The 19,546-nt window shown below is 48.4% G+C and overlaps 1 long non-coding RNA gene across 1 annotated transcript in view; it reads left to right on the top strand.

Annotated features, from left to right (window-relative positions):
- Window positions 1-1,308: 1,308 nt before the first annotated feature.
- The window catches only part of LOC123351366, a 60,275-nt gene continuing 42,037 nt past the window's right edge, over window positions 1,309-19,546 (top strand). The window contains exon 1 of the long non-coding RNA XR_006574016.1: window positions 1,309-1,357. This is a non-coding gene — a long non-coding RNA (uncharacterized LOC123351366). The remainder of the gene's footprint in view (window positions 1,358-19,546) is intronic.

Here is a 19,546-nt window from a genome sequence, read left to right on the forward strand (position 1 = left end):
AGAGAGAGTGAATATAGGAATCACTTTGCCCACTGCTGAAATTGCCTCATCCACCTCAGGGGTGGAACCTGTCAGGCAGCCTGGTATAACAGCATCCTACAGTGATGTACAACCGCTTAAATAAGGAAGGGATGTATGTGTGTATGCTCGAAAGCTTGTCTCTTTCCCCCACAGAAGCTGGTCCAATAAAATATATTCCTTCCCCCACCTGGTCTTTCTAATATCCTGGGAGCGACATGGCTAAAATTAGGTTGCCAACAACAGTGATTTCCATGGAAGTTACAAGCCTGAATGCCTTTGTGGATTTGGGTCTTACGATGAACAGGACTGGGGCGTAAGACCCTTTTATGCTGCCTGAATGGTATAAAGGGGCCTCAGTGTAAATGAACATTTAAGTGATTGGAGTTCAGGTCCAGATCTGGGGTCTGGATTCAGGATTGTGGCTTAGACTCATTCCCACCTGTTGGCTAAGAATTGTGAACTTTCAGGGCAAGATTGGGCCAAGTTCCAGATGAACCTTGGGGAAGTTGGGAGGGAGGCTGGGGGAATTATAGTTTACCTGTGGAGCAGCTGGTAACATGCAGAGCAGCAGGCTGGTGCAGGGGGTTGGGCACTAGCCTCAGACTTTGGAGAACTCCTGGCTCTGATACCAAGTGTATGAGGTTGGCCAAGTCACTGAACTCAGTTTTCCATCTGGACAATGGGGATTGTGGTACTGCCTTCCCTCACGAGGATAAACACACTAAAGCTTGTGTGATGGGGATAAGTGCTTCAGCTATCTAGACAGACACAACACCGGTTATGGTGAAGAACCATGCAGAATTCAAAGGGTAGTGGGTGCGAAAACACCCATGAAGTTGCCATAGGAACAAAAGCTGAGGGGTTTCAGCCAGCTCCATATGCAGAGCCCTGCCGATATATTCAATATTGCAATGTACTTCCCTTAACACCCAGGCTTGTAGTGACTGGAAATAAACACATGCTCTAAAACAAGGGTCCTGAGACACAGAATTGGGAGAGGGATTCGGATCAAAGTCTGAGTGTGCTTTGGCTTGTGGGTACCGGTGTGACCAGCAATAGAGAGTAGCACACACTGCAAAGTTTGCTCTAGATCCAAAATTCAGCTGCCTGGAGGGGCTCAGAGTGATGCTTATGTAGAACAAACAGTGAGGAAAAGCAAGCTGATTGGCTTGATGGGCTCTCAGTCACACAGAGAGACAAAGGCGGGACTTCCCAGCAAAGGGTTCTGGGTAGGGAATCCCTTTATAAAATGCCCTGGCTTAGGGCTGGCAGTCAGAGTTGCTGGAGGAAGGAGACTCTGGAGCTGTTGAAGTTCTGTGTTGGAAGACGTTCCTTGGTTGGTGTGTTTGTTTTTTAACTCAGCCTTGTTATGATATTTTTCTAAACCCTCCAAATTGTGTCTTGCTACTCTAGTGGATGGCCTGGCTGTTGTAGTCTGTCCCAGCCAGACTTCATGTTGTGGGGCAGGCCTATCTCTGTTTAAATAATAAGCACAACAAATTGTAATTCAGCAACAGAATTAGCATACAGATCCACTGGTGAGTTTCTAGATCTTTAAAGCCAGAAGGAACCATTGTGATCACCCAGTCTGAATCGCGCAGGCCAGAGAACTTTATCCAAGAGTCCCTGCATTAAGCCCCTATCTTGTGGTGGAGCTAGAAGACATGTCCACAGAAAGATGTCTAATCTTGAATTTAAACACTTCAAATGATGGAGACTCTACCACATGCTTTGGGAAGTTTTCCAATGGTTACTTAGCATGACTGTTAAGAAGTAGCAGCTTATTTCTAGCCTGCATTTAACTAGCTTCAGGTTCCAGCTATTGGGATCTCTTTATGACTTTGTCTGCTAGATTAAAGAGTTTTCCACTACCAGAAATCTATTCCCTGTATAGGTACCTCTACACAATGACTGAGTCACCTCTCAGACCTTCATTTCTAAAATTACAGATCACTGTACTGTAAAACAAAGCAAGGAGGCTGAAAAACCAATATCTCTTCTGTTTGTCTGGGTTAGGGGCTGGGATCTGTCTCTCCTTCTGGTTCTGTGTTAGCGTTAGTCTGTGGATTCCCACCAGTGCAAGTGAATGCAGACTCTGCATTGTGAGAGCTGATTTCTGATCTTGGGTGGGGGTTTCCCATTCTGAGTATGACTTTACCTTAGGGAAATCAATGATGAAGTCCAGGCACCTGATTCTGCTTTACCCTGCTCTTTGCCCAGTCATTCACAAGTGCAAAAAGCTAACATTCTGACCTGGTACCATTTTATACCTGCTTCACACTATGGAAATGACAGCAGGAGGTGCAGGGCGCTGGAGAATCAGGTCCAGGAGGTTGTGATCCTGTATGTCAAGGCTTGAAAGTGATTATTTAATCACTTAATATTGCAATATTAATCATTAATATTGCAGTAGAATTCAGGAACCTCAAGTGAGATCAGAACCCCATTGTGCCAGGTAGTGCACAACCTCATGGAAAGAGACAATCCCTGCCCTTTAGAGTTTACAATCTAAATGGACAGCACAGAGGAGAGAAGGTATCCTAGTTCAGATTGGGAAACCGAGGCCCAGAGAGATTTAAGTGAACTGCCCCAGGTGATGCAGGGCATTAGTAGCAGAGCCAGGAACTGAGCATAGATCTCCTGAGTCCAACACCAATTCCTTAATTACAAGGCTGTCCTTCCTCTATCGCTGGGGAGCGGGAGCAGGAGTCCTAGGACAGGTTGATACAAGCTTATCAAGGTTGAACATGCATCTCAGTTACCCATCTGTAAAATGTAGCTAATGCTATGCCTGGTACCGCTCTGCTAGGGATGTTGTGAAGCAAAATTAATTCATATAATGGGTTGAGCTCCTTTGATAGGGTCTGTAAGAACAGAAAGCCAGACCCCCAGCTGGTGTTGATGGGCCAGATGCTTAGCTGGTGTAAATTGGTGTAGCTCTCTTGGCGGTGATGGAGCTCCTCTGATTTACCCCAGTTGCGGATCTGGCTCAGAGTTTATGATCAGAGTGACAAAGAAGAATCAAAGGGCAAGGGGGGAAGGGAAATCCCTTTTTGTCTGAGATCTGTCCATTTCAGTGACGCGGGGGGGCATGTCTGCTGGGCTGGCATAAAAGGTGGAGTTGGGGTGGCAAAGCTCTTTGTCAGGATGGCATCTTCCACCCATCTGGGAAACCACGCTACGGAGCCCTCTCTCCCCCTGGCTGGGTGCACCTGCCGGCGAGGCGCTGGGCTCTTTCTCTCGCGATTCAGAGAGCAGTGAATGGATACAATGCACGGAGCGGCAGTGTTTTAAATTCTCCATGTCAATGGTTCCCGCGGTGGGCAAGGGGTGATTGTTTGGGATGAGACAGATTGTCTGCCACGCCATCTGCCGGCTCAGCGCGCGGGCCTGGAACTGGGGCAGATGTGGGCATCCGCCATTCCAACCACACAGCGTGGGATAGAGATGCCCTGGGGGAAATCAGAGGGCAGGGACAAGGCCCAGCCATCCTCCACACCCTCCCACCCTGGTGACCTCTGCAAACCATTTGTGCTGTTGGCAACTGTGGGCACTGCCGCAGATTCCTCCAGCTGGCCTCTGGTCCGGATCTCTCCACCAATCAACTCGTTGCTCCGCTCCGCACCCTCGCTGCTACCTGGGCATTTTCCACCTTCAGAACCTCGCTATTTGGGGAGGGTGGAGAATGCAGCACCCCTATCTACAAGCCAGTGTTTCCATGGGCCGGCGCCGGTTCCTGAGATCTCCCTGACACTGTTCAGGAAGGCAGCAAGCCAGGCCCTGGTAGCAAAAAGGTTGAGAAACACGGGACTGGACCACACAGCCATTACTTTAAACCGCAGCTGCAATGCCAAGCTTAGCTCAGCTTGCTGGAATTTCTAATATACCCCCTTCAACTCTTTCAACTGGTCTCCTTTGGTTTCTACTGGGATTCAGGCGACCCAGGAACCAGCAGAACTGCTGGCTCCATTCCAAAACCTAGTTGCCAATGGGAACCAACGGAGTTGCTCTCACAGAAGCATGCGCTCGCTCTATTTATTTTGTTGAGCTCTTCTCGCGGCATTTATCATGCCAAAGTGACATTTTTCTATTAGGGAACCGCAGCCCGCCACGGTGATTATAATTGTCGCTAATTTCTTTCTCCTGCAATCAGGTTTGCACCTTGGCACAAAATGACGGAGACCACTCTGAGCTCCGCTGGCGACGAAAGCGTGTTTCATAAAGGCAACTGAGGCATTAGGGAGTGAATTAGTAATGGGTTATGGGGCCTTTTACCCCTGGGTCAGCGGAAGACCTGAGTGACACTTTGTGGTGAAACTCTCCCCGCCTCCCTTGGAAAAATGCAGATTTTGTTTGATCAAAATATCTAGAAAATTTGTGCCATTTCTCCCCCCCCAATATTTTTTTTCAACAAAATATATCCCCTTTACCATTCAAAATGACTTTTCGTTTTGTGTTTTTTAAACAATTTTTTTGAAAGAAAAAAACCCTCAAACAAAACAAGTTTTTTTTGTTTTGAGTCGAACAAAACATTTTGTCCCACCTGACATGCATTTTATTGTATTTATTTTTTACTTCAATTTGCTGAAAAAAAAATGGAAAAAGTTAATTTGGGGTCAGCCTGAAATGATTTCTTCTTTAATTTTTCTGTTTGGCAACTAGTCACTCTTGAACATCTCGGTGCCAGCCTCAGAAGCAAGACCGAGGATTGAATGAATGATGGAGGTTTGCAGAGATAGGGAAATTCCTCAGCTGGGAGGAATACATCCCTCGTGCATGCATCTGGGTCTTGGCATAATCAAGCCTGGGTGGGACCTGCTGGGTGCTCGAATGCATTTGAATCGGGTCCCAGAGGTCGTGATCTGGGATGTCAAGGCTTGTACGTTATTATTTATCGTTACTATTGCAGTAGTATTTGGAGACCTCAAGGGAGATTAGGTCTTCCTTGTGCTAGGTACTGTACATCCACATAGAGATAATTCCGCCTGCTCTTGAGCGCTGGCAATCTCAACAGAGAGCACAGATGAAAGGAGGACTCCTATCTCTGAGTGGCAGATGGAAAAGCTGAGGTCCAGAGAGATTTAAGTAAACGTAAGTGCCCCAGGTGACACGGAGTTGGCGGCAGAGCCAGCTCAGATCTGAGTCCAAGATCTGAGTGCCTTGGGGTGGGGGGGAAGCATGGGCAAAGGGGGGGAGGCAGGCGTCCTAGCAGAGAGGTTCATGCAAGTTTGAACGAGGTAGGATTGCACCTCAATTATCCATCTGTAAAATGTGGCTGGTGTTACCACGGTACCGCCCTGCGAGGCTGAGTGAATTCCTATAATGCTTCGAGATCCCTAGGTAGAAGGTGTTCTACCAGCACAGAGGGCTGGCTTCCCTGGCTGGCGTAAACCAGCATCGTGCCCTTGAAGTCACAGAGCCAGCCAATGGCAGCAGGTCTCTTTGGAAAATCCAGCCCTGTCTGCTGGGAAAAACCTGTTCCCGGAGGATCAAGGTGAGGGGCATTTGAGATTTCAAGAGCCGCTGACCCTTCTTCAGCGAGGTGGTCTTCTCCCAGGTTAGCACAGAGGCTGAGGGGAGGCGGGTCTTCTGGAGGGAAGGAAGGAGTTAACCTCCAGGAGGCTATTCAGTCTCTCAGGGAGAGCTCATGCAACCCCCGCTACCCTTACTCCCTACCAAAAATTTATCTCAGCTTCCTCCCACCCATTTATCTCAGGCCCTTCGCTTGTATATCTCCTCATTGGTATGTTAATGAGGGTTGTGGGCTTCCAGGAAGCCCAGAGAGATGTGTTTATCCATTAGGGCCACTCAACGGCTGCCTGCTGCATTATCAACGCACTTGGCTAATTACTGCCACTGAACTGGCTATCCCTAATCCTTCAGGAGGCCCCTTTGCACTGTCAGAGCAAATGTAAACAAAGGGATTTTGGGGAGGGGTGGCTGACTATGTTCCATTGCAGCGTGCCCTTCTCAAGGCCCCTTCACATAGGAACAAGGAGACATTTCCTGAAATTAAAAGGTGGCACATTGAAACTCGATCAAAGGAAAGACTTTTTTCCACACTAGGCCTTGTTGGACTTCGGAATCTGTATCTCTACTAGAGAGTTTCACTTTAAGGCCATGAAGAAAGATTTTTGATTTTGGACAGCTTCCTGAAAATTCAAAGCTAGAATACTAATGCTAATGAATTTTGGAAGGGAAAATCAAAAATCTTTCTTCATGGTTAAAGAAACTCTCTATTAGAGATACAGATTATCCCATGTCTGTTACTGTGGGGGTTCTTACACCTTCCTCTGCAGTATGTGCTGCTGACCACTGCCAGAGAGGATGCTAGACTAGATGGGCATGGGTCTGACCCTCTCTGCCAATCCCTTTGTTTACATTTGCTCTGACAGTGCAAAGGGGCCTTGAAGAGATTAGGGATCATTACAGGAAATGTCTCCTTGTTCTATGTGCGATGGGCAGGAGGCCTTGAGAAGGGCACGCTGCAATGGAACATTGAAGTCATGTAGCCACCCCTCCCCAGGACAGATCTGAGCTTTGCCTGAGGTGCCCCACACCACCTCCATTGCAGGATCCGCTTTCACAGATGCTGGAAGAGGCGCTGTCCGTGGTATTGTTAGAAATAGAGGGTGTGATGAGGAGCCCTTCCTCTGACTTCTTTGCGCTTTGGATCCTGCTTGCCAAGGGCTGTGACAGGACTGGAGCACCACGGGGTGGTCCGACTTTCTCACATTGTCCTTCCAACTGCACCTCCGATACCGGGGAACACAGCGACTGCTGCTCTGTGCAGGGACAGCTGGGGCTCGGTCCGCCGTTCCTCTGCATCTCGTGCAGGCATTGACACTGTGGCAAAGCACGTGCAGATCGTTGTCACTCGAATCTAGTTCTGCTCCTGCTTTGCACTGGTGTAAACATCTGCCCGGGGCTGCGACAGGGCAGTGATTGCATAGGGGCAAAGGGAGTGCAAAAGCCAAGCAAATCTGAATTGTAGGGCAGGGTTCTCCTTCGTGTGAAGGTCCCTTCCACCCCCACCTTTTAAGTGTGACTCAAGCCCACGCACTCTGCACTGGGGTAAACTATGATGCTACAGGTCTGATTCTCATTTACACTAAGGTCTCATGAGTGTAAAGGGCCCTTAAAAGGAGTAGAAGGGTAAACTGCATCCTCTCTAAGGGAGTGGTATCAAGTGTCCATGGTATAAACGAGAATTCAGACCAAGCACCAGGACAATGGAGAATCCAGGGCCTTGCCTTTACTCTGGTGTCAGAGTAGAATTTAGCCCTCAGATTATTATTTAGACAAAACAAAACAAAAACAAACATGGGTTGCAAAAGATTCCCAGAGTTTTCAAATAGTAACACGGGACCAAGAAAAAACCCTCCGATAAAACAAAGCTGTCGATTGTTCAGCCAACTAAAATTACCGGCACATCAAATAAAATCTGTATAAGCATTAAAATAAAATTTGCATTGCAATAATGCTTTATTAAGCCCATTAGGAGATTAAAAGAATCAACCTGTTTGTTCCTGTTCACATCGTGAGGGAAATTTGAATTTCTTTCCCTACCTCTAACTAGCTGCTCTCCACTGCTTCTCTTGTAAGAGTCATATTTTCCTCAAGGAACCTAGCAAAGATGGCCCAGGAAAGAGGTGTGTGTGTGTGTGTGTGTGTGTGTGTGTGTGTGTGTGTGTGTGTGTGTGTGTGTGAAATCAAAGCACTTGACCTGTCTGCATGAGTGTGCAGCAGAAGAAGGAGTAAATTGGAGAAGAAAGGATTTGTCTGCTCCCATTTCAGCTAAAATGGTTAATTAAGACAATAGAGGCTATGAAACAATTGGGGCCTGGTCTATGAATGCTTGTCTAGACTCTATAGTTCAACAGCACATTCTGTCGGAATTTTAACTTGGTTCGTCTGCCCCCCGCCCCCCCTCTCCCGTTACCCCGCCCCTTAGCCTACGTCCATAAGTTCCTTTTCTCCTTTTTGTCCTTAAACAATCAATCTTTTGAGAGATCCCAGCTGGACTGACAGCTCTGCTTGTCTGAGGCCTTGCATTCACCGCAGAGCCACCTTCCCAGAGCCTAACACAGGGATCGTAAAAAGGGGCATTATTGTTAAGTGTTTTCTCTCCCAGTGGTAAAGACGGGCTTCTCACTGGCCCCCGGGGCCCAGCTCCGGCAGTGGAAAGGGACACCAGCCTGCTGCAACGGGGCCTCGGTGTGAAGGAGAATCAGGGCTGGATCTTTTTCTTGCCCTCGGAGGAAACTTGAGCGGGAGTTGCCAGTGCTCAAGCAGATCTGTAGAGATGTCTAGAGCTGACTCTCATTGACCCGAAGGCCCAGATCCTCAAACATATTGACGTGCCTAACTCCTACTGGGGAGGATCTGGGCCTGCCACCACTCTGGCAGCATAGCTAAGTGTAACTAACGACACTAAGCTGTACTGTTTTATACTAGTGTAGCTATTCCTGTATGGGAAGGAGAATTTGCTAACCTGGGAGGGGGGTAGGTGGGTTGATAGCAGCCTTCAGCTACCTTAAGGGGGGTTCCAAAGAGGCTGGAGCTCATCTGTTCTCAGTGGTGGCAGGTGACCGAACAAGGAGCAACGGTCTCGCGTTGCAGTGGGGGAGGTTTAGGTTGGATATTAGGAAACACTATTTCACTAGGAGGGTGGTGAAGCACTGGAATGGGTTCCCTAGGGAGGTGGTGGAATCTCCTTCCTTAGAGGTTTTTAAGGCCCGGCTTGACAAAGCCCTGGCTGGGATGATTTAGTTGGTGTTGGTCCTGCTTTGAGCAGGGGGTTGGACTAGATACCTCCTGAGGTCCCTTCCAACCCTGATATTCTATGATTAGGCACCTTTAATATCAGTCTCGCTGCATCCACACTAGAGGTTGTACCAACATAACTGCATCTGTTAAAAATCACCCCCTAACAGAAAGGGTTGCCCTGCTCCGAGCTGCGCATGTGGTCCAGACCCGACACAGCTGTAATATGTGCCTACTTTAAAGCCCCTCCAGGTGGCTACAGTTGTGTAAATGAGACTCCAGCAATACTTTCGGAAGAGTTTGAGATTAGAGTCAGAGTTTAAGGCCAAAAGGAACCAGCTGATCTGGCTTCCTGTATCTCTCAGGCCACTGACCCCCCTCGGCACCGGCACACCAAACCCAGCAACTTGAAGGAGACCACATTACTACAGCCCTCAGGAAACTAGACTATTCTGTGCCACAGGCAGAGAATAGGAGAGGCCAAGATGCACCAGTGCTCAAGGTTGCCCCGCTCCTGTCTCTGCCACTGCGATTCCAGTGGGACCTTGGGCAAATCTCTCGACTTCTCAGCGTGAAGTCCTCTGGAAACTTGTACTGGGAACGCTTCCCTGAATTGTGAATTTACAATAGCTGGGGATCTGAGCCACCCTGTGCACTGCTGAAGGGGTGTAAGGTGGCTTGAATATAAATTAGATTCAAGCCCAAGGTGCAGGGCAGTGGGCCCTCCATGGGAAGCCACCGCAAGGAGCGCAACCGCTGGGCATGCGACGCTTTGCACTCAAGCATCGTGATGATGATTTTAAAAGCACACCAGAGCTCAGGGAGCTCGCTCCAGTAGCGACTCCTTTCTAGGGTGACCAGACAGTAAGTGTGGAAAAATCAGGACAGGGGATGGGGGGGTAATAGGAGCCTATATAAGAGAGACCCAAAAATCAGGACTGTCCCTATAAAATCGGGACATCTGGTCACCCTAAATGGAATGCACAGCAGGAGGTGAGCTAGCTGCAGGAACACGCAGGGCTCTGGCCACGTCCTCTAAATAGGAGCTAGATTATTCCAACTGCATACATGCAAATGAGACCTGTCTGTAGACAGGAGAGACAAAAGGTCATTAACTTCCCATGTAGAGCCCCCAGCACAGCTCCTAATGTACCATAATTCTAACCCTCTCCCCAGCCTTTGAGTTTTATGTTTAAGATCAATAGACCTCACGGAAGCCTTGATAGGTGCCCAGATAGTTAAGGTTTTCTGTGAGCTAGACAGAGCGATGGATAGAGAGAGTAGGGCATGTATTGGGATCAATGGGTGTGTATGGGGATCGATAGGTATGAATGAAACAAACGTTTAATTCATCTTTATTAAACTATTTAATTAAAAAAAAAATACAGATCACAGACCGGCTCTTTGCTCTCACTTTGGGTATGTCTACACCACATTGTAAACCAGAGTCTGTGGGACCCGGGCCTGTGGGTTTGATGTTTCCAAGCACATGCTTGAGTGTCCACACTTCATTGCAAACCTGGGCTTACCATTGCTGTACCCAGGTTTCACAGCCATGCTAACGCGTCTATATTGCACCTCGCAGACCTTCTGACTTGGTTCAGTGGCTCAACCTGCATCCACACTGCAAAATGACAGTGCTTGGGTCCAAGTCGAACTGATTTGTGTGTGGACGGAGGTTGTGCATGGGCTTAAACCTGAGTCAGAGCCTGGGCTCACTGTGCAGAGTAGACTTACCTTTTAAGTCCCCTTTAGTCTGCCAAACTGATGTAAAGGACTTTAGTGTAAATGTAAATCAGACCCTATATGTGAAATCAAGCACCTGAGCTTCCCCCAAAAAGCAGCAAGTGGTTAAATGCCAGGGTTTTGCTCTGGGCTAGTTGCCAAATCAGTGTTGTGAGCTCTCATGATTCTATCAACATCCATAAAATTGTGTCTAAAGCCCCAGCTCCTGGAGTCAGGTGCTGACACAACAATCTCGGTTTTCCTTTTTTTAAAACAAGGAAGTTTCTAGTCCCAGTGGCTGCACAAAAAAGCTTGAAAATGTAACCCACCCTCCTTGCCCAGTGCATCTGTAGAGTTTCAGAAAGCAAAAGAAAAGAACCCAACTTTTATGATTTTTGTGTAAAAAGCCAATCCTGAGTTGGGTCCAAAAAAATTATGATTTTTTTTTTGAAGGCTTGGAGTTGGTGATTCTGCAAATCCCATGTCAGGATCAGGATTGAAGATTTTGAATAACTTCCTCAAAGCTTATGAGTATTTGAGGTGTGTGTATGTGTGCATGTCTCCTATGGAGGGGTATGTGTGTCCTTGTTCATGAGTTCCTTGCTGTCGCCTAGTGAATAGTCCGTGGCTAGGATACTGGAATTTTCTTTGCGGTTCTGCGGGTGACCTTGGGCAAGTCAGTTCCCCTCTCTGTGCCTCTGTTTCCCCATCTATAAGATGGGTAGAGCCAGTCAGGAATTTTTTGACAAGAAAATTTGTTTAGGTCAGAAAATGCCAGTTTGTCAAACCCAAACCTGTTTGCGGGAAATGGATCCGTTCAGCCAGCATGTGTGTCCTGCCAGCAGAGTGGTGGTTTGGGCACTCACCGGAGACATGGGACGTTTGGGTTCAAGTCACGGCTCTCTCTGATTTTTGGAACAGGCTCTTGCTCGGCATCTCACAGATCCTAGCGGAGTACCCGAGCTGCTCGGCTCTTGGCTGTTCTGGGTGTTTCTCTCTCTTTTTTTTTTCCCCCACAAAAATATTCAGAATCGCATTTCCGTTCTGCCCTGGCACAAAAACCAATGTCAAAACCTCAGTGTTCCCCCCACCTCCCTCATAAAACAGAACTTGTTTTCTAGCCAGCCCTAAAAATGGGGGGTGACAGTGACTTCATTTGAAGTGTTTTGAGACCTTCCGATGGAAAATGCTAGTGGTGTATTTTTTATTACTGGTGATGTGGGTTCGGGGATGGGATCTTTGGCCCTTTGTGGGCCAACCCCTCCTTAAAATCTGCCTTGCCTGAGTGCCGCAAACACATCCTGGGGCCTGGGGGTGGGGAGCCAACGTATGCTGAGGCCTCATGCCTCCAATCTCACAAAATCCAACGCACGCCTAGGTCCCCCACCCTGTACAACCTGGCACATGGATACAGCTTTGATGCCATCCTGCATGCGAGCCGCACTGGCTGCGGTTGTCATGGAAACACATGGGTGGGCCGTTAATGTATCTGGAGATGGTGTGCACACACACAAAGCGAAGCAAGGAGGGTCGGAAAGCACATTCTGCCGTTGCGGTTTTTTTTCTTTTTTTTTTAATTTGAAAGTGATCAGATGCCCTCTGCCACCAATCTCCGTGAGTCTCCTCCTTGCACGGAAATGCAGCAAATAGGCTCTCTGGGTCAGCTGTGCGCTGGCTGATGCTAAAATTGCAGCTTTCCTGAATCATCAAAGCTAAGGTTGGCTGAAGCCTGGCTCCTGGCGGATTGGCTCGGGAAGGAAAGCTGAAGCACAGGGACCAGATCCTCTGATGGCATAAAGGAGGAGAGCCAGCTCTGGATTGGACTTTGTCAATCTGCCTCCAACTACTAGCCTGTTTAACTGGCAGGCTTTTGCCTGAGGTTTCCCATGAGCTGCCGTGATATGGAAAGAGGAGACGGGCGAGTGAACTCAGTGGCAATGTTTTTAAACTGGTGCTGATTCAGGGGGCTTAAAGCAGACCCCTCCCAGTCCCACACTGCGGCAGCTAGGTTCAATTTCCAGGGCTGTTGTGGACTCCATGAGACCTTGGACAAGTTATTTATAAATTAGGATCTTTCTCCCCCCCCCCCCCAATTTAAATTATCCAGCACCAAACTTACAATCACATCGGTGCTTGAGGCAGATGCTCTTGATTCAGGGACCAGTTCCAATTGCCTCTGCATAACAGGGGCTTCTGCAGATTTCTTGTCTCTGAAGCAAACCCAGGAAAGGTACAGGTCCCAATACCACAGTGAGCAATTTGGGACAGGAAATGTGTCGTATCCTAGGGATGGAAAGGTGGTCTGGTCCGTGTTGTCCCACCCACTGCATGCTGAGGCAGGAGTAAGTATGCCCGGGCCATCCCATTAAATATCTCTAGACCCTCCGCTGAGCTAGTATGTGTTTATCTAATGAAAGCCTGCTCTCCAGTGGGGTCTCCGATTGCTGCCACATACATCATAATTCTCCTGGACCTTGGTAGAGGGGAAAATAGGCAGCAGGTTTAAAACAAATAAAAGGAAATATTTCTTCGCACAACACACAGTCAACCTGTGGAACTCCTTGCCAGAGGATGCTGTGAAGGCCAAGACTAGAACAGGGTTCAAAAGAGAACTAGATAAGTTCCTGGAGGATCGGTGCATCAATGGCTATTAGCCAGGCTGGGCAGGGATGGTGTCCCTAGGCTCTGTTTGCCCGAGGCTGGGAATGGGTGACAGGGAATGGATCACTTGATGATCACCTGTTGTGTTCATTCCCTCGGACTTTGGCTTCGGCCCCGGGCAGTGAGGCTCAGGCTTCGGCCCAGGGCCCCACAAGTCTAAGCCAGCCCTTGGCCACCCCATTCAGAGGGGGTCCCGACCCACCATTTGAGAAACGCTGATTAATCAAAAGGAAACCTTTCAGTTTGGGGTCAAACGTTTGACCTACAGTAGAGGGCTTTTTTAATTTGGATTCCAAACATTTCAGTTTGACCTGAAATTATTATTATTTTTTTCATTCCATCAGACTTGCCCATGAATCAACCCCCCCTGTCCCACAACTGTTTGCCCAGCTCTAACCAGGACTCCTGGGTTCTCAGCTTGATACCTCAGGCCTGGCTTTTAGAGCCCCGACCCACCCCACGGCTACTGGTTGATTTGAAAATGGGAATTGTGGATGCCTGAACCAGAGCAACCCAGAAATGGAGTCACCCCACATTAGTGACCACTTCTGAAATGCTTTGCCGGTATGGGGGTGCACATGTGCATTGAAGGGCTTCCATTCTCCCTCCCAGGAAGGGAGCCTCGGGTAGTGCAAAGCCACCTTCACCTTCCTTGGGCTCTGGGGCCCTGTAGGGGAAACCAGAGCGGACTCGGGGCCACTCACTACAGGCCCTGGAAACCGGAACTAGCCACAGCGTGATGCACTGGGGCCGTGCCCTGGATTCACCGTGAGACCCGGGGCTCGGAACAGGGCCCTTACGCGCACTGGCTGGGGAGGCATTCTCCCCCTGGGGGGGCGGAGGGGGGTTGGAGTCTCAGGAGGCCTCTTCCAGGCCCTTTATACAACTATGGTGGCCTCCCAGTGTTAGGCTTGAGTAGGGCAACCGGACAACAAGTGTAAAAAAAAAATCGGGACGGGGGGGAGGGGGTAATAGGAGCCTATATAAGAAAAAGTCCCAATTTTGGGGGCTATCCCTATAAAATCCGCACATCTGGTCACCCTAGCCTGGAACTGCAGGACCATCCTTTTTTGTTCTGCTTAAGGCAGATCGGGCCTATTGGGTCGGGGCACATGCGATCTCACTGCCGTCACTCGGGACCCGACAGACGCTTTGGGCAGATCGACACCCAAACGAGGGCTGATACCTCAGGGGATGAAACAGCGGAGGGTGAATAACGAAGCCAAGGGGGCAGAGCTGTGGGTTATTCACCTACAAGAGGCAGAAAAGTGGATTAAACAGATTAGGCCAAATCACGGGGGAAGCAGGGCGGGAGAAAGGGAAGCAAACACCTCTCCTCGATCTTGAGATCCTTACCCTTTTTGTCTCCGAGAAAGAGGAGGTGAAAGTGACGCAGACGTTTAAATAAGTTTAGCCCCTAGATGAGCGGGTGGGTTGGGGAAGGGGCCAGAGACTGGCAGGCAAGTCTCTCCCCCTGGATTGAGAGTTTATTCACGCACTAATCAAAGTGACATGATGGTGGGTTACAGACCAAAGCCATTCACTCCGGGAGCCGAGGAGGGCAGGAGGTCACCCAGGTTCACAAGAATTGAGGCCTTTGTTATGGAAATTGGTGGAGGCCAGACTGAGCAGTAGAGGCTGGTCCGCAATCCCCCACCCCCTAATAATAATAAATAATAAGTAGCTGGTTGAAACTGGCAAGTGTTTTCTGTGAAACTTGAAAAGTTGGGTTTTTTAAAGTTATTTTGTTGTATCCATACAGCATCTAGCACCATGGGACCCTGGTCCGTACTTCAGGCTCCTAGGTGCTATGGTGACGATTTTTCATAGAACCGATCAGTTTCTCAATGAACTGAAATAAAGTTTAAGAGAAATCAGTTTGGTTTTGGTCACCCTGCTTCCCCCACCCCGCTTTGCTCTCAACACTTTCTACTGGAAACATGGGAAATAAGGGGGGTGAGGGAGAGAAACTCCACAAACTGTTTGTCAAAAAGCTATGAAAGTTATCAACAGACTTGGTGATCTTGTTTTTGTCAAGTGGTTTTGATTATTGATTGAATAATAATAATAGGAAAACTCCCCTTCCGTCAAACCAAATTACTAGTACGGCAAGTTAAATTAATGCAAAGTACTAGTTTTTTACACTTACACGAGCGCGCGCGCACACACACACACACGGTGTGGTTGTGATGTGCTTGGATATGCTAATGAGGCATGTGGTTGAAGATATACATGGATACTGTGGATGGAGGAACAGACCGGGAGGTGGATACCATGAATAGATAAGCACAGTCATAGGTGCTGGAACTGAGGGTGCAGCCGCACCCCCTGGCTTGAAATGCTTTCCATTATATACAGGGATAACAGTTTGGTTCAATGGCTCTCAGCACCCCCATTGTCCAAATTGTTCCAGCACCCCCGGACACTGTGTCAGAGGTTTACTGCTTCTAAAGTGTCCCCTTGTGACCAAGAGTGGTTCTGCAGCAGCCCTGACTCAGTTTCCCTCAGATTCCTGTAAATAATCCACAAAGACTTTCTCGTGGCTAATAACACCCTAGCTGTGGTGCTGGTTTAATAACAGACAGTTGAAAACTCTTAAGTCCCAAAATAAAGTCCATCACCACAACCCAAACGGTCATACCCTGCTCTGAGGTCTTCTGCCATTCTTGGGGATTTCCATCCAGCAGCTACTCCCAGGGCTTCCTACCTGGAGTTCGTCCTTCCTTCCTTCCCCCCCGGAAGAGGATCCAAAACTCTCTGGCTCAGAGGCCAGCAGATCATCCCTTCTCCTACTCTTCTTACATCTCAGGGTCTCCTGGAGGAGCCTTGCCTTCATTTGCAATCTTCTCCAGGCCTTTGAAACTTGTCTTCTGCGTCCCCGTTATTTATCCCAGAGGTCTGGTCGAACCACGTGACCCATCTTTCATTTCCCCCTCCTGAGGAGGCAGGTTAACAAGTGATTCTGAGACCCCCTTCCCTTTAAAGGGCCACCCACCCTATGACACGGGATGTGTGGACACTGGCTAGATGAAGGCACGGATGGATGGCTGCTGTGGATGGAGGGATACCATGGATGAATGGATCCTGTGGATGGCTATTATCAATGGATGGTTGGGTACCATGGATGGCCATTGTGGAAGATACGGTGCAGGAGTGTAACATGTTGGCGCACCTCTGTAAGAGCTAGGAGGCCTGGGGCTAGCCAACCCCGCCTGTGCTGTAATTAACTGTGTCCCAACCTGAGTGGGTGGGACCAGTGGGGTGTGGTGTTAGTGTGGCCACCACCTGAGCCTCCTAATAAAAAGGCTGACAAGAACACAGTCAGGGACTGGCGGTGGAGGAGAGGGGCTGGGCTGGGTTGTGGTGGGAGAGCTGTGTTAGTGGGCACCTGGGGAGAAGCCTTGGGACCTGCTACTCTGCAAACGAAGGGCGTGATGCTGTCGAGCTCTGTTGGACTTGGAAGGACTTTGCTGCCAGCCCCAGGGGGAGCTGGGCAAAGAGACTCTCGAGACCCTGACCCGTTACAGCTGAATCCTTCTCGCTGCAGAAGGGGATGCACTTGAAGTCGCTCAAAAGAAAACCACCGCCAACCAGATCCGCTAACTAAAGGGGCTGCTTGAGTGGGAAGAAACCTTGCAATGCTGCGTCCCGACCAGAGGGGGGCGTGCTGGTGGTGCGTCTCCCTGTGACACGTAGGACCGGACAGGGCTAGGCCAAACTTGCCTGTGTTCTGATCCATCCAACCAGCGTGCACGGCCCCTCCCAGATACGTGCCTGAGATTGTGCACTCACGCCCACGCTCAGCTCCTGCCCTCTGCAGCAGGTCATGACCTCTTTGTTCTGTCCTTGTACAGCACCTAGCACTGCGGGGTCCTGGGCCAGGACTGAGCTTCCTAGGGGCTACTTGCAATAGGGATGGTTATTATTAACCCTACCCGTCCCAGGTGGCTAAATGCAAGGGGGGGAAGAGGGATGCCAGGCTGGATGGGAGCTGAACCCAGATATGAAAGAAGTTGAGAGCAAGAGAGCTAGGGTTTTGCCATGGCTTGTGACCCAGCAGAGGAGCTGCTGGGGTGGAGGACTGCCTAGACACATCTCCAGCATTGCAAGTCTCATAGGACTGTCTCTGCAGCAGCAGCAGAACCAAGCAGGGGCCTTCCCTTCCATCCCTGGGTCTCCAACCCTTTGCACAAGCCTGTCTGGCTCCCAGGGTCCTAGGGCAACGATAAATCTGCCTCCTGGTCTTCTGCATTGAAATGCAGCCCCAGTTCAGCCTCTCCAACCCTGTCTTCCAGGGAAGCAGCTGAAATCAAATCACGTAGAGAGCTGGGGGAGGGAGAAAAGGGACTCTGGAATAACAACAAAGCTTCCCGCTCATTCTCCCTCTTTCGTTTTTCATTCCCTCCTTCATCGCCGAAGGAGGACTTCGCTCCCACAATCACATTCACCTCATCACATGATTCTGTGCAGCAGGAGATTATCCTGGCAAAGAAGGATCTTAAAACTTTCCTGAATGAGGGGGGGAGAGGGTGGCTGGTGAATGAAGGGGTCACACTTGAGCTGAGAAACTGGCCTTTGTTGATGGAGTTCCCAGCCATCAAGAAATGGCCAGCAATATTTCTCCCCCTGCCCAGAGATAAGTGAAAGATTTTTTTTTCTCCCCGTCTGGAGTGGTATTAGCTAAGAGGGATTTTTTTTTCTTTCACCCGTTAATTGAAATGAAATAATAAACATTCCAACGTTTTCATAGACTTTCCCCTGAGAAATAGTTTTTCCTTCCAGCTAGAAAGGTGGGTTATGATCTTCCGGGGAGGGGGGAGGGATCCAGTTGAGACCAAGTTCGAAATTCGTCACTGACAGAAGCAAGAAAAAGAGAGAGGCTTGTCTGTCCTGCACTGAACTAGAACCAAGGAGCTCTGGATTCAATTCCCCTCCTCCGCTAAAGGCGGGGGGTGAGCCGTTTCATCAACAAGGCAGCAGGTCTAGTTGTGGAGAAGAGATTAGAGCTGGGTGGGACGTAGCTTTCCCGTCCTGGGAAAACTTTTGAGATTTTTTTTTAAACTGTTTCCCATCCCAAATTGAGGTGGAAATCTTGAAAATGTTCACAAAATGGAAATTGTAAGGGGGAATGGCAATCCATTCAGGTGAATTGAAAGGTTTCGTTGCAAGAATTTCAAACTCTTTCTGCTTTGATTTTCAGCTTCTTTGTTTAAAAACTTTTTTTATTGTGGTTTAACTTAAATATCAAAGTGAAACATTGCTGTGAACCAAAAAATGGAACTTTTTTCGTTTAGAAAATGTCAAAAGGCTCCTTTTGATAATATTGAAACTCCTTTTTCCATTTTTTTTTCTAACCAGGGAAACTCTGCGTAACTGATCCTTTCTCGCCCAAAATTTCAGTTCTGACAAATGGGTACTTTTTCTCACTTAACTGAAAAATTCCCAACCATCTCCAGAAGAGATCTTGAAGTGTGCTACATGCTAACATTCTATGGTTCTAGAAATAGCAGTTTGGCCTCTGCTTGCGTACCAGAGCCCCCTGGTATCACATTAATCAAAGCCCTTCTGGAAACCTGGCCCTCTTTCTCCAGTTCCATCATACTACACGGGCTTGGGCAAGTCACTTAATTTCTCTGGGCCTCAGTTTCCCCATACACAAAATGGGGATGATACTATTTTTCTTGCCTATTTAGACTGTAAGGTCTTTGGGACTGGGGCTGTCTCTTATTGTGTCTGTATGCCTACCAAAAAGAGGTCATGATCTCAATTGGAGCCTTGAGGTGCAAACGTACTTGATTTTTATCCAGAGATCTCAAAAGCACCTTGCACAGGAGGGTAAATATCATTATCCCCTTTTTGCAAGTGTGGAGAAATAGAGCAAACGGGGGAGCAATTTGTTAAGGATGTGCCACAGGTTGATGGTAGAGCTGGGAACGGAACACCGACCTCAGCACTTTCTGAAAATCAGTCCCCTTTAAGGAGACTCACGTTGGACACCCCGAATCACTGGTTACTGTGGAAAATGTTGGCCCACAGTTTAGCAAGATTCAACAACAGATTAGACTAGACCTGGGGGGAATTTTCATCCAAAATATTTCCTTGATTGAAAAATGGCCTTTGAACCAAAACGACCAGTTCCGTTCTGTTCTTTCAGTGAAAAACTGAAATCAAACAATGTTTTTCATGCCACTCCACCTCCGTTTTCAGTGGATAAAAAGTGAGATAAAGGGAAAAATAAATAAAACAAAAATGGATTCTCCCCTTCTACCTCCCCCCTTCCCCCTTGCAGTTTTCACTTAGTCAAAACCCCAAAAAATTCTTGGAAATCTTCAAACAAAATAGTTGTTTTTTAATTTTGTTTCCTTCAAAAATG

The sequence above is a fragment of the Mauremys mutica genome, chromosome 17 (assembly GCF_020497125.1).
Source record: "Mauremys mutica isolate MM-2020 ecotype Southern chromosome 17, ASM2049712v1, whole genome shotgun sequence".
Lineage (NCBI taxonomy): Eukaryota > Metazoa > Chordata > Testudines > Geoemydidae > Mauremys > Mauremys mutica.